Source organism: Passer domesticus, chromosome 1 (genome assembly GCF_036417665.1).
Source record: "Passer domesticus isolate bPasDom1 chromosome 1, bPasDom1.hap1, whole genome shotgun sequence".
In the NCBI taxonomy this organism is placed as follows: Eukaryota; Metazoa; Chordata; class Aves; order Passeriformes; family Passeridae; genus Passer; species Passer domesticus.
In genome coordinates, this window is record NC_087474.1 from 122,090,226 (window position 1) to 122,103,628 (window position 13,403).

The 13,403-nt window shown below is 41.4% G+C and overlaps 1 long non-coding RNA gene across 4 annotated transcripts; it reads left to right on the plus strand.

Moving 5' to 3' along the window:
- The first annotated feature begins 3,400 nt into the window (after positions 1–3,400).
- LOC135279223 (uncharacterized) lies at positions 3,401–11,519 on the plus strand. Of its 4 annotated transcripts, XR_010346516.1 has the most exons (4): positions 3,663–3,777; positions 5,194–5,581; positions 7,022–7,146; positions 7,892–11,519. It is a non-coding gene; the product is annotated as an uncharacterized LOC135279223 (long non-coding RNA). The 4 variants fall into 4 exon arrangements; XR_010346514.1 differs by lacking the exons at positions 3,663–3,777; positions 5,194–5,581 and adding an exon at positions 3,401–3,516 and having other exon boundaries at positions 7,892–11,517; XR_010346511.1 differs by lacking the exon at positions 5,194–5,581 and having other exon boundaries at positions 3,645–3,777; positions 7,892–11,516.
- The last annotated feature ends 1,884 nt before the right edge of the window (positions 11,520–13,403 follow it).

Sequence of the window (13,403 nt, forward strand, 5' to 3'; positions counted from 1 at the left end):
CACACAGAGACACAGGCAGGCGCTCCCATGTCCTCTCCACTGCTGTGAGCTGGATGGAGATTATCCTGTGTCCTTCCTGCCCTGATCTCTGGGCTGAAATTCTTTGTTGGCTGGATTGGGAGTTGTAGAGTTGACATGCCTCCTGGCCTAACACAGAGTTTTGAAAGAGTTCTCTTCTGACAGAACTCACCTGCAAGGCCCCACTATCAACTGCCACATGGCAATGGGGGAAGAATTGACTTTCTTTGTGCAGTGTCAAACCCAGCCAGGACACTCACTGGCCCAGTTCTGCATGCTCTAGGACCGTCTGCCATCATACTAAAGCAGAGAATGATCTTTCAGACTCACATGCCTTTGTCAGAAGTCTGCATGCAGTCATGTAGGAACCAACAAGTAAGGCAGGTGGCTCTGTGGCTCTTCTGATTGTATTGTATCCAAAACTGCCAGAGCTTTAATGCTCTGACTATCCAAGCAGTCAGGCTACTTAGATTTCCCTTTAATATAATAAGCTTTACCACCACTTCACTTGGATTTTACCTGTATTTTATTGATAATGCTATTGAAGTCATCATACACTTGCAAATATGAAGTACAATGGCATTTCCTAATTTCATTCACAGTCAAAGTTGCAGTTAAATGAAAATTAAAGCTCAGTGTACCTATTTGATCTTAGTTTTTCTTCTAGTGACTCAGGATGTGTCCCCACTGCACATTCCCTTGTATTTTACACCACTGTGTTCTAAGAATACCAATTGATGAAACCTTAGGTAGAAGAATTTATGGCATTGAGATTGTTTGTTGGGGTTTTTTGGTTTTTGTGTTTTTTGGTTTTTTTTTTTAATCACCAGGAAATACATAATTTTACACTGAAAACTGTTTTGTATCTCTGTCCATTAATACTCTTTATCAGAAGTAGTCAGCTGTTTATGATAATTTCTGCTTAGAGTGTTATTGACTCCTTTTTGATACAGGAATTTTTGAAAACTCTAGTTCTACTTTCCTATAAAAGCTTATCAACTAGTCCAAATAAAGACATCATGGGAACTTTTGTGGTCATTGGAGAATGAATGAATTTCTTTTTGTATGTCTGATCAACTTATTCAAATTATTAACATGACCAGAAAATGCTCACTAAAATAAATAGGTCACAGGTCTATTAAGAAAGAAAAAGTTGTTATGACGTGGAGAGAAATGAGAGAAATGACTGAATCCTACAGGACACAGGTCATCCTGACTCATGGCACGTTTCTATTCTGATTAACCTTTCTGTACTAATTTGTTCACATTGATTAGATTACATATCTTTGTGGTTTTTTCACATCCAATCTGAAAGCAAATGTGTCCCTAATTTACTATGAAAATACTATAGTTGTTGCCCCTTTGACTGATAATCAAAATCCAATCAGCAAGCTACTCCCTGGCTACTATTTTATTCTGGTAGAAATGATAGTGTACATAAACCACTGATTTAATCAAACTGCAGCCAAAAATACACCATCCTTGTATATAATCTTGAAGAGTTTTCAAGTAAAACTTTGTCCTGGATGCCTGGTAGTCTATAGAATTTCTGGGAGCTATATAACATATTCCATTGTTCACAAGGTTTAGAAGGCACAGCCAGAGCAAGAGCTGGCCATACTGGCTTTGCCACGACTTCATTAGATAGCAGAGTTCTCAGTTGCAGACCCACCCAGGAAGGAGGGGAAATATGCTTTAGGAGTTAGCAATAATGCCAGCTGGCATTCCTAGAATATGACAACTTCTTATAATATCTACTTACAGTCAGAAGCTGACTTAATTGGGTTCAGGGAATAATACAGTCAAGTTTTCCTGTGTTTTAATCTGATTTCCTAAGGAAAGATGTTGTGTAGTAGTACACACTTGCCTGTTTGTGCATGCATTTGGCTCCCTTGACCTTTCTTTTGAAACCTCTTGAACAGTTTCAGCTCTGCTTTATGGAGGAGTAGAAGTGTTAAAGAGCGAAAGGCCCCATGAAGACAAGTGGAAGACTGGGAGTGGAATCTCACATGTCCCCCATAGACTGGGGCTTAAAAGTGAGTTATTTTCCTCTCACCAGACACCACTTCACCAGGCAGCAAACACAGGCTTCCACAGTTCAACTGAGAATCCAGCCTTTAGCAGGGGTGCTGTTCCTAAGCCAGGAGTGAGGACATGTGTCTGCTGCTCTTTATGCTGTTGGAAGGATACACACACAGAGGTGCAGACTGGAGAGGGGAGGGATGAAATCAGATCCACAAAAAAACCCATCAAAAGTAAAACAGAGACATTTTCCCCCTGAGTATTTTACCGTCACAGAGTCAGAATACTGCTTGTAACAGTAGTAAGAACTACTCTTTCAGCTGTGCTGATTTATACAGACTTAACAAACACCCTTTAATGTGGGAAAATGTAGAACTGTAACCTTCTCCTTTCATATCAACAGTCCTAAAATTTTTGAAAATTTTATAAATGTATTCAACATAAATTCAGCTCTGTAAGTTGAATTTTCACATGCTGCCTTGTTCCAGTTTTGCCTCCACTTACATGCTGCTGTGTTGTTTTTTTCACTTACCACTTCTAAACAAGGGAGACATTTTGTTGGTCATTGTCAGAACAGATAGACATAAAGCACAAATCAATACAGAGAATAAAAGTTCTAATTGGTAGCTGCTATCAGCCCAGAAGATCCTTCTAAACAAGATAATTTCCTAAATTTCTGTGAAAGGAACATTTATCCTTCTTCTTAATTTATGCCATGCAAGACTTGGTGGTCACTTTTATTGATCGCTCAGGCAATCATAAAGAATAATGTTTTGCTTAAACTGATGTTGCAAATGTAGACTAATTTCAAATTGCCTAAAAAATATCTTTCTTTTGATGCTAATAGTCTACTTTAGGAGAGGAACCAACTTCTTTTCCTCTCTGGCTGGAACTGGGAGAATGCACCTGCCTGAGTGACTGGGTGGGAAGCAAGAAGGTGTGCATGGGGCTAGCAGGGTCAACATGTTCCACTGCTCGAGAATGAGACCGGTGGTAATTCCTGGCATCTGCCAAGGGGATCTAGCCACCAAAATATGTTTTCTGTACAACACCAGCACCAATGATGTGGAGCAGCCCTGCGAGGGCTGGGGCTCAGCTGGGTGTCTCCCAGAGCCAGGAGAGGGGAAGGCTGCAGCAGCAGTCTCCAGTTTGCAGACACGTTGTTCTTCACTGTAGGCTTTCTGCCACTAGTGGATAAGGTGGTCAAGCGCGTTTCTTTCTGACGCTGATTAACAAAATCTGTTGCTCTTGTTTGGAAACGGCAAGTGAAAAAATGTGCAGAGTGGAGACAGATACAAAGCAGCGTGAAAAGCTTCAGTTCACAGGACTGAATTTGAGTTTAATTCACTCGGAGTAACTCTGCCGGTCGCGGCGGTGACTGCAGGGCTCCGCGAGTACAGCAATACCGGCGGGACAAGCACGCAGAGCTCTGCAGTGAGAGGTGCACCCATCACCTGCGCTGCCTTACGAGAAATTGTAATTAAGGCTGAAGCGTGTTCGTCTGGGTTTCTTCCCTCCCCAGGCCCTCGGGAGAAGGCGAGCGGCTTAGCGGCCGCTGGGGGGGGCTGTTCCCCCGGGCAGCCCGGCTCCGGGCCGGCAGGGCCGCCGGGCCCCGCGGCCTGCGCCGCCGCCGGCACCTAAAGCTCCTGGATTGAGGCCGCCCGTCTCGGGGGGGCTCCGGAGCAGGGATACTTCAAAATGTGTTTTGCACCACAGCAGAGCGAGCTCTTTAAAACGGTGGGAAGCGTCCCCCAGAAGTCTATTTTTTTGTAAAGAATTACTCGTGAAAGCTTTTAACGCTTTCAGTCACGCGTGGAGTTTAATGAAGCAGCAGCTTTGGGGGGAAGGAGAGTTTTGAAAGATAGTGGTTAGTAAATGGGAAAGCTGCCATTATATTACCTTTACATTTCCTGGTGTTTGCAGCTGCAATCATTGAGGATATCTGTAAAGTCAGCAAGGGTAAGATGAATACTCTTACTACACTGAAATAATGAAGTGGTGGTGAACCCTTTAAGATTGCCAGGAAAAGAAGTATTACAATACAAAAAAGCAAAGACCGCTTGTAAAGACACCTTTTCTTTCTCTTAGTAGATACAAACGGTGATGGAAAGCATCCATTAAGCATGATGTGTTTGGACCAGATTTCAAAAGGCTTAGGATTATATTAAGCTACATCACTCTCCAAACAGCCCCACTGACCTTCTTGTTAAGTTACTGTTTGTTGGGAGTAAATTTATTCCTCTTGCTTGCAAATTAGAGAATTGAAGTATGCTGAGATTTAATCTTCTGGGTGGGAAAACAGCACCAAGCAGTCAAATATGGGAACAAGTGGCCTTGGAAAATAAGGTACTATACAAATACACAGCATTTTCTTGTTCATTTCCATAACCAAAATGTGGAAAACCTGTTTTGTGATGTGCGGTACCTGTTTATAACACAGTACTCTAAATATCCTACAGAAAAGGATAATTTTCACCCTAAAATCAGGTAGCGTGCTATTCTGTGGACCCAAACACAAAATGGTCAATTTGGGGATGACAAAAGTAGAAGCAGTGAATTTCTGCTGCTGATATATGTCTGATATACGACAGTCTAGTAGACTGGGTAGCCATAGGAAATATGATTACTCTGCATATATATGATGAATGACACCTGAGAGTTTTGCTGTAGAGTTCAGTAAATGCAGATTATTGTTTCAGAAGGCAGAAGTGATTCCTGAAATTATTGTCATCATCTCTTTGGAAAAATCAATCAGAATAAAATGCTGAGCAGGCTAATAAAGGACTTCTCAAGTTCTCCAACTATCTGATTAATTTCTTATGATTTTGAGGTAAAACTATGGATCAGCACATGAAATATGGCCCAGGTAGAAAATGAGTTCCCACATATCTTGAACCTGGTTTATGAACTAAGCTGAGATCTTACTGTTCAATTGCTTTGTTCAGGTGTAGACCAGAAAATAAAATCCTACTTATTTCAGAACTGTCCTTGATGCTTCCACGGGTTTTGTGATACTTTCACAATGGATGAGCCTTAGAACAAAAGCACAAGGGCAGATTCAACTCCTTCTGAATATAAATCTTCCTTTATGCAGAGTCTCTTGTAATAAATAGAAATTCCCTAATGAGGCAATCTTCTCCTTATTTATTTCAGGATCACATGAACTGGTAGAGAATGTCCTAAACTTTCTTCCTAATTTCCAGTTAGACAAACTGTCTAGAGTCAGAACAACCCTGGCCTCATACTTCTTCCTACAGTCTCCTGCTGAGTGTAAAATATGGCTGTCTTGTGGTTTGAATAAAGCTTTTAATGTGCCATGGGATGTCACGGTCCACAGAAATGGAATACAGTGTTCTGCTTGCTGAGAAACAGAAAAAAAAGCTAACCAAACTGGTTTCTTCCTCCCAAGTACACAGTGACTGGCTGGAAATCCAATCACTGAGACTAAAAATATCAGCCTTGATCACAAAAAAAAAAAAGCACCTGACAGATGGATTTAGTCTTCCTTCAGCACAAACATCTATTTGCCACTAAAAGTTTGGTGAGTTCACTGATCTTGTCTCCCAGCACGTTATTGGCAGACTCTGGGATAAGGTGGATTTTATTTCTTCAAATTAATCCCTCCAAGAGGGAATGGTCAGAGCTCTTATGGGAATATAGTTCCTGGTTTATAGTTTGCACATGGATGGGGGGAAAAGAAATGTTTATCCGATCATATAGAAGAAAAAAGTCTTCAAATCAGGGCTTGGCCCTCCCCACTACAATGCTTAGAAGAGCTTAAGCGCTCACCCCATAGTCCTCACACCTTTGCCTACAGGCACAGACTGCTGTGACCAGGCTGGGCAGTGATTTCTGTGAAATGCCAATGAATATAAAAGCACTTCAGGAACAGCACACAAGGAGTGCAGCATCAAACATCCCCAGTGCTGCTGAGCATTCCTGCAGATTTCTTACTGCCTTTTTTTCCTTCTTCCTGATGCAAAAGTTGCAGGGCCAAGTGAGATGTGGGATGGGTAAGTTCTGTCCAGTCCTTATGAAGACTCACCTGTGAAAATGGCCACCAGGTGACAATGAGATTTCAGAAGCAAAATAAATCAGTATTGCTTTGAGTCAAATTTTGTCCAGTGGACTGGAAACCTCAGCAAGTGTGTAATGAAGACCATGACCACAGGCTTTGTTCCTAAGTGCTTTAGCATGTAGAGAAGTTTGTGAGACTGCTTAAAGATACCTTCTGGAAATCTTTGCTCTATCTCACTCCTCAACCAAAGTGAACCCTTGCACAGTCCTGATTCTGAGGACAATATTACTTTTCAGCACTTTCTTATTTCCAAGCCATCACTGAGATGTATTTTCTTCTAGGCTTTACAGTACACTTTTTTACCGTGTTGGACTCAACCAAGGCTAGTCTCCATTTTAATAGATGTATTTTCCACAGGAAATTAATGTATTGTTTCCCCAAAGCTATTTCAGTCTCTAAACTTCACTGCAGTCTGCCCAGTTGCACGATATTTCAGCCAGCAAACAAATCTAGTGCCCCTGACAGTCCTTTTAGTAGTGCTAGCCAAGGGAATTGTGCCAGGCTCAGATTTACTACTTGGATCCTCCAAATGACAGTGTCCTGCAAGGGATCTGGTGGATGAATATCCCTGTGATTTTTTTTTTCCCCCAGCAACCCTGTATGGAAGGAGTACAGCATTTTCCTAATTGTGTATTAGTTTTCTGACCACATGTGTGCCATGGTACCTACGGGTACCAGGATATATGGTATATATGGACAATATGTGCATCATGGTACCTGCAGACACCAAGATATATGGTATTTATGGACTGTACATTTATATAAATACCAGTGCATTCTGTCCTTGACTGTGGATTTGTATTCTTGTATATTTGTAAACGTCTTTTTATTCAATATTCTGGGGATTTTAAAAATTAGCATGAGTAGTTTGATTTCTCCTTTTTCTCTTGATTTCTTTTTCAGGAGGCATTAATAAAATGGCACTGGGGGTGCAGCTTAACTTTTACAGTGTCAAATGCTTGCAAGCAGCGAGGATCCCCTCCCTGAGCCATTCTCTGTCGGGATGACAAGTCGCTGGCGGCTGTCAGGTCTGTGTAGGAAATCTCCACAGCAGTGCTGAGAATGTTTATTGTAGGGAGAGAACTTTTGCCCTGTGAAGTCACCTCCTACTAGTCACCAGTAGGTTTCTGATATTCTATCACAGGAAATTCCTGGTGGACCACAAAAGCAATCCCCAGAGTCCAGCTGCTGGCGGGGAGCAGTGGTGCAGCACACCGCCCGGCTGAGCCTCAGCCTCCAGCGCGGGGCAGAGCACCTGTGCCCTGCAAAATGCAAACTCTGTGCTCCTCAAACAATGTTAAAATGAACTATACAAAGGGGCAAAGGTCAAGTGAACCATTATTGTGCTGCATTTTATGCAAACAAAAAAAAATGTATTAGAGGATGTGCTTTGTATTGTAACAAGGTACTGTAAGATTATATTTAGGCTTCATGTCTTTGAAGCCCTTGGTAACACAACTGTATAATCACAGCTCTTGATGTTAATGAGGAAGTTATATTATAAGGTACCCCATCTAACTGAGAACAGTGTAGGAAGAATTAATAACCTCTAGGAAAGCATATAAAACCAGCTCTCAAGACCTCCAATGCTATCAGGTGAATATATGCACATTTCTACAAAGGAGAAAAAAAAAGAAGAAAAAAGTAATAGACAATTACTTTTGTCACCTTTGAACATAAGGGCATTGCTTGGCAGGTGGCAGTCATTTTTCTTGCACAGCTTGGAGGGCACAGCCCTCATTAACACTCCATTTTCCTCTGCTCTTTTGCCAGGGTTTCAAGCATTCAGTCACAGTAGCAAGCAAGACTGGATGAACCTTTATCTGCGTAAGATAGTGCATAGCAGGGAAGCAGCCTTGGAAAAGATGAATACCATGTGTGTGGCTGGATGCTATGGGGCTGTTTGTCCTGCAACCAAAAGACAACAAACTCCTCATTTCTTTATGATGAATGTTGGATGTTTTGAAAGCAAAATAGTGACCCCTGCTAAAAATGGATAACACATCTCCAGAGAGCCGCTATTAACCTCTAATCAAGACCTGATTTCATCTCTCTGCAACCTCAGGATGGGTAAGACCTCTGAAAAGGGCCATCTCTGGAGCTTTTAGGATTTTGATGCAATGCTCCTTCTTTGGTTCTTCTGAAGTTCTTCCCTGTTCATTGACTTTTGCTTCACCACACCATGGCTGAGCAGCCTCATCAGGGCAATCTGTGCCAGAGTGTGCAGGTGCAAGCAGAAAGGTGCCAGCACTTCAGGCATTGGCTCCTTTAACCAGAGCACTGCAGTGGAACAAAATTATGCTTTACGATGTTGTGTGGTTTGGGATTTAGATGGTGGTGCATCTTTTTTAGTTAATGAGTATGGCTGCCTGATCTGTTTTTTGCAAAGAACACTTCTGGGAGGGTAAAACTATGTGTGGCTGATAATGAGCGCTGAGGTAACCTGCAGAAGCTGCACCAGGTCCTTATAATCCCAGAGCATCATGTTTCCAGACCTAGGAGAAAGGTATTATAAAGATGCTATCCAGAGTCCCATGTGATTTAGAGGCACATGCACAACTTTTTAAAAACTGACTTACTGAGAAGTGATGGGCTGGGTAAGGCCTGTAGAAAATTCAGATAGCCATTTTTGAAAACTGTACCCCTTATTTTAAAAGAAAGGAAAACGTGAGGCAATCACAGCTGATTCAGCATCCGGCAGCCTCAGCCAAGTAATATTTTACCTCTTCCCTTCCCTCCCCGCACAAAACTTCCAGGAAAACCTGCAAAGAAAAGGCATATGTGGGTAGGAGGAGACCTGCTTTTAATTTCTGTACCTCCTATTCAACACAATGCCACACAATGCACAGGATGCGAATATCCCAAGGCACCTTATACAATACAAGTAACAAAAGCACACACACATGCACCAGAAAAGGGGGAGCAGCAAGCATGACATGGTTCTAAAACAAAATGCAGGTAAAGCTGTCTGTAAAATGCTTATGTAAAGGGGATATGTAAAAAAAATCATCTTGCAAAGGAAGAAGGTAGATGCTGGAGAAATGTTCAGGTGATCACAAGACTTTGATTTCCATTTCAGAACAGGGTTTATCTGTTTTTCCCTACCATGTTGAAAGTAGTGGTCAGATCTTCATCATCACCAGCATAATCAGTGCCTCCCCAGTGAAACACCCCCTGATGCTTCTGTGATCCCATCTATGGAGCAGCCTGGAATCAGCACTGAGTCATATCATGGCTGTTCCTTATTTCCTGGTCTTTTGACTGTGGAGAGAAAGTGTGTGTAGGAGCTGCTGGCTCCCACAGACCCACCACCATCTGTTTAAGAGAAATCATTCATGGGACCACTATTCTGGTCAAGTGGTGGAAAACATTTGGAGAAACACCCAGTATTAAAACTACTGTCAACACTAAATGAGTGCATCAGAGCCTCAACAAAGAAATGTAAGTTTTCTTCAGCTCTCTTGCTGATGCATCGCTTCACATTTCCATTACAAAGACAGTGTTGTGGATGAAGCAGCTGAAACCTCACCTGACCTGCCTCTGCTTGCAGGCTCATAAAAAGTTAGTGATGAAGGAGCTCCCAAAATCTACAAACCTACAACCTACCGAAAAATCTACAATCTACAAAAAAAACCCATGTAGTTTTGAGATATTTGCAGCAAGAATGTCTTCCATGTTTTTGTACAGGAGTAAAAGCAAAGCACTTTAAATAAAAAGCAAGAGACAAGATTTTACAGTCTTTCTTTATTAAGTGCACCACATTTTAATGTAAAGGGGTTTCTACCTAGACAGAAAACAGTAGATGATTTTTAGTCAAAAAAATGTTAACAAGGGTCTCAAAATCAAATGTGAACATACAGAGGCATAAAGGATAAACTACAAGAAATTTAAGTGGTTTGTAGTCATGAATCCCTTCTCTCTATTGCATGTGGTCACTAGATGAACTTCACATGCATTACTTCTGTGTTTAAGAAAAAATGGAGTTGGCACTTTTTTTACATTTGCATGTTGATGGGCAGTTGCTATCAGTATAATGTAATTTTAGTGCCAGATAGAATTGTTTGCAACACCTTAGCTGCCTAATTCTGAATCCAAATAAAATGAGCAATACAAAATTTTTCTTTTATAGAGATTTGGTTCCCACATCAAATCCATACTTGCTTTAACATTACTAGGAAATTTACTCTAGGAAGGAGGGTGAAGAACAACAAAAATACCAGAGAAGACTTTTTTTCTTTACACAGTGAGACAAGACAGAGATTTTATATATTGACTCTTGAAATTATGACTGAAAAAACCAAATGGCCCAAACACATCTGCAGTCCATGGTATGGCAATCATGCCTTCTGTGGGGTGTAAAGCTGTAATTGCTGTGCTTCTAAAAGCCACTTCCAAGTTTTCTGTAAAGTATGTGTGCTTATTATATAGTATTGTATGCCACTACTCCTTACATTGCACTCTAGCCTAAGTAAAGAGCCTCTCATTCAGAGCCTCTCAGTCCAGCCCCACTTCCCAGTGAGCTCCTCACCTAAGGACTGTAGGTTGCAGGCTTCCCCTTCCCACACAGCTCTGCAGAATCTGGCTTTGTCTGGCATCTCATAGTCCTGACCAGCTCAGGAAAAGGAGTCATTTGTGCCTGGACATTGGACTGAGTGGTGAAAGTGACCAAAAATGAATCAGTAGGTTCGTTCCAGTAAGTGATTTCATTTTTTCTTGTGTTGAAAAAAATTTGCTTGGCTGAAAGCCAGTGACTTGCCTAGAAAGACTCTGAACACAAATGATCTCTGCTCTGTGAAAATTAGCTTGCACTATGCATCAATACCCTTTTACATGTTCTAGTGTTCATAAGTGTGCACTTATAAATCTATGTTTTTATAGTAAAATAGCTCCCTAAGCTATCCCATGGATATTCAGCTTATAGTTCCTTGCAGAAGATAGAGCTCTTATCTCTGCATAACATCTGTACTTCCAGTCATCCAGAATCCAAATTACTTTGTAGACAAGTGGTTGTAGGCAGAGTTAATTTTTGGAGAGTCTTGTCTCTTCCACAGGAATTGTATAAACTGAATGAAAAATTTAGTGGTCTGATTCCCACTAAACTTTTCTGTAGTTTCAAATTACTCCTGTTTTGCACTGTGGAAACCAAGACCTTGTGGAGGGACTGAAGCTATTGGATTTTGAGTCTGTAAAATCAGAAAGATTGAATAAATGTAAAGTAGCTCTGAAATATGAGTCTATGAATTTAAGGAATATTTCAAGAGTGTGTCGTGATCAACAGAGTTCCGTCTGCTCCGTAAAGAAGTAGCTCTGTAGAGGAGCCAGAACTTCTCACTCACGTGGGCTACACTCAGCCCACTCACAAGGGCTACAGTATCACTAAATTGCCTTAAGAAAAATTTACTTTTTTTAAGCAATTAACTCTGTTGTTTTCCATAGGTCTGCTTTTGAATGGCAAGATAACCTTTCTCTGTACAGAGTGCAAGCTACATTGGATCTGCTATGCTGTCATTCCAAATTTCCTCCATCAGATTGCAGGGCAAAGAAAAATGATCAAGATTTAAAAACTGAATAAAATATATAAACCCCATATAATTAAAAACTGATACTTTTAGTTAATTTTGAGAAGAAAGTGTTTTCTGTCGAGGCAGCCTGCACAGAAAAGGAGCAAGCTTCATGTGAGCAAAGGGACAAGGAGAATCTTTCTGAGATCTTTGGAGTGTAATAAAGCATAACCTAATCAGGGGTGACAACTTTACACAACGAAACAGGTCTGACAGCCCAGTGTTTCTTTGGTGCTTGCAGAGCTCTGATGCTGTCCCTGATTAAAAACAGCCTCAGAACCCAGATGGACATTAATCACTGATATCAACAACCTCAGCCTGGCAAGGCAGTGGGAAATTTGTCCAACCTCCAAACCCTAATTTTGCAGTTGAGACTTCTCTTTCGTTTTGGTTTGCTCTGGAACCACAAACATAAACATCTCCATTTTTTGTGGGTTGTTAACACACAGAACCTGAACTGAAGATCAGAGCCATCTCCTTCCTCTACTTGTCTGCACTGGGTTCCACCAGAACCTCACCTAAGGGTGATGAGAGTGATAACAGTGAAATTTGCTTTTAACGAGCTACAGTAATGTCTTCATATCAGAAACAGCACTCTGGCAGTTCGTGACCCATATTCAGTTTTGACTCATGCTTGTATTTCCAACCAATAACCTAAAAAAGCCCCCAAACAACCACAAACCCTTCTGTTTCCACCCCATCCCTACAGTACAAAGATGTCAGACAAAATGACACTTTATTCTAAGGCTGTTGGTAAAGTGTTATGGCTTTATGACAAAGCACCTGGTTTATGCTTGGGTACAATACACACCACCACAGACTTTAGTGCTTGTGCCAGTTGCTATTAGGGGAAATGAGCAGTTGACGATATTACTGACTCCTGCATCTCCCTGGAGTAAAATTTATTTGAATAGCTATGTGTGAATTTGAATCCCCCTTCCAGTCTTGAATAATTAATCTTGGGAAGGCAGGATAGGAACACCCTAAGTATGTCTCTTAACTGCAGGTGGTGAGCATGGGATATTCTCTTTTTAACACAGGTTTTGGCCAGGAAACTTCATATCCAATGGACATTCTCACATTTATATAATTAGAAAAAAATCACAGTGTCTATCTAGGATTGTTTGGACAAGAATTGTGTGTTATTGTCTCAGTGCAGCAGGAATGTCAACTATGAAGAGAGGAATTCTTCACATCCCACCCATGGGAGCAAGAGGGAATCTCTGGCACATCCCTGTGTCCCGTCCAGCAGCGAGACAACTTTCAGTTGTTGGACACAACACAAATGAAAAGTGAACTGCAAAGTAGGGGGGGAGAATGGGTGTGTTTTGCTTTGACTGTGCTGCAGTGCACAAAAGAGACATTTTCCTCCTGATTTTTTCCCCTCTCTGCTTGTGTTTCTTTTGTTTGTTTGTTTTTTAACAGCAGGAATTTGGGTTTGTTTGTCCCTGGAAGACTCTGTGACTAAGCTGAACTAATAATAATACTGTAGTGAATGCTGAGAAATCAAAAGGAAGGGATTTGGTGGTAGATGTGGTAGCGTTAGGTAAATGGTTTCACTCATTCTTTAGGGCCTTCCAACCTAAATGGTGGTATGATTTCTGCAGCTGGGGCAGTGTCAGCAATTCTCACAAGGCACAGCCCAATGTAAGCCACCTCTGCCTTTGCTAACATTGCACTGACAACTGGAATACTAAATTTCTTGCCCATGTGCCTGTGGGGTT